General features: G+C 38.0%; 1 non-coding gene across 1 annotated transcript; it reads left to right on the top strand.

The window, feature by feature from the left end:
* Positions 1-273: 273 nt before the first annotated feature.
* LOC142461797 (U1 spliceosomal RNA) lies at positions 274-436 on the top strand. The gene has a single exon (XR_012786993.1). It is a non-coding gene; the product is annotated as a U1 spliceosomal RNA (small nuclear RNA).
* Positions 437-2023: the final 1587 nt, after the last annotated feature.

Genomic DNA, 2023 nt, shown 5'->3' with positions numbered 1-2023 from the left:
AGGATGTGTAAGAACTCTACGGTGTCTCTTTCTTTTGTACATAGTGTCATGATGAGTCCAAAGTGGTTCAATGGCACCTAACAACCACAAGAGCAATGCTGCCAGAGAGAGAGTTCAGACCCGTAAGTACCACCTATGCAGTTTCTGAGAATTTACATCTTATTAAAGTAAGTAGTCTCTACTTTCTTCCCTTGAGTGGTTGATAGATTTGAACTGAAGACATCCTTTTGAGGGTCTAACTCCTCACCAAACACATCGCCAAGGCTTCTCTTAGTACTTACCTGACAGGGGAGACACCATGATCACAAATGTGGTTTTCCCTGGGCGAGGCTTATCCATTGCACTCCGATGTGCTGACCCCTGCGATTTCCCCAAATGTGGGAGACTTGATTGCATCATTTGTGGTAGTGGGGGTCTGTGTTCACACTCTCCCCTGAAAAAAAAAAGGTGCCTGTGAATTCTAAATCTTTCAAAAAGCCTTGAAATAGCTACTGTATTCCACATTCCTACTAAGTATTCTGTTGAATATATTTCCTTTACTATTAACTTGTGCAATGTTATTCATTACCTATCACACTTGTGAGCACTAAAATTCTTAGCTATAGGACCATCTTGATATTTTGTCCATCACTGTAACTAACATGAATTCTAGATGACAATAAAATAAATATCCAATTATGCAATAGCAGTAGATTTAATTGCGTTACAAACTTTGTTCGGACTGTATTTGACCAGAATAAATTCTAACATAAAAAGCACCTTAAAAACAAAAATAAACAGAGATAAAGAAGACTTGTGCAAGTTTGCCTCATTCCTTTTGTAACTCCTTCCACTTTATTTACATAATGTATTTGTTTCCTAAGAGTATAGTATGAAACAGTGACCCAGAACACAGGAATTGGAAGGTTAACCCTCTAGGTTAGTGAGGAGGTTAGGGTGCTGGAATGATGGAGGGAGCTATGAAAGCAGATACTTCGACTTTAGACTGAACTATGAATTACAGTACAATCTTTTTTTTTTAATTTCCAAGGGGGTACTGAGTGATTTTTTTTCCCTGAAAATGAGCAGTAATCCAAATACATTTGGGAAATATGCTGTAGGCAAACAGTCCCCAATGCTTTGATTCTACACCCTCACATTTAAAAATAAAATCAACTTGTCACTCTCAATGTATTTCTTTTACTCATTTACATATTACCTATATTTTCTTATGTATCACACCTACTGAAATAACACTCTCATAACACACATAAATAAAAAAATTGTTTTGAAGTTCTGACAAAACCTGCCCAAGCAAGTCTCTTGACATTTCCAAAAGTGAATTTCCATTCCTTACACTCTCATTCATAAGTTAAAAATGTTTTACTTCATATATTACGGAAAAATATATTCTAATTTTTCATATATTACAGTAAAATACTTGTCATGGATTAAGTTTGGCAGTACAAAGATAATTTAAAATTAAGCCATAAAACTGCTTTTTTTTTAAACTGACATAAACAAAACTCCATAACTTTTACTTGTGTAAAAAGCAGGAAAGATGTATCAAGATTGTGTCACTTCCCGGATTTACTCAATCTGGGGAGGATGCGAGGTTGTGTAGTGGTTACTTGATGGTCTTCTAACTGCAGGATCATCAGTTCCAAACCACCATGAGTAAGCGCTTTTTTACTCCCCTAGAGAGTTACCCTTTCAGAAACTCATTGGGGGCAGTTCTCCTCTGTCCTCTAGGCTTGCTCTGGGTGTGCATTGACTCTATGGCAGTAAGTTTGGTTTGGGGGTTCTGGATTCATTCTATATGTTGTAAAAAACATCTGAAGAACTGGACTCGATGGGGAAAAAAAGGCCTTAGAGACTTATGTCATTTTTTTTTTTAAGCAAACAGGCTTTATTTAGGGGTAAAAACTCACCTGGGCAAAGTCCCACAGTCTGCAATGTCCGGCCTGGAGCTGTCCCATCTCCGGGCTAATGGAACGATCCTTTTATCCCCTGGACACATGCGGTTGGGCTGGCCTTGGGCCCG

Source organism: Tenrec ecaudatus, chromosome 11 (genome assembly GCF_050624435.1).
Source record: "Tenrec ecaudatus isolate mTenEca1 chromosome 11, mTenEca1.hap1, whole genome shotgun sequence".
In the NCBI taxonomy this organism is placed as follows: domain Eukaryota; kingdom Metazoa; phylum Chordata; class Mammalia; order Afrosoricida; family Tenrecidae; genus Tenrec; species Tenrec ecaudatus.
The sequence above is the reverse complement of the archived record's forward strand: the minus strand, read 5'-3'. Positions and strand labels throughout refer to the sequence as shown.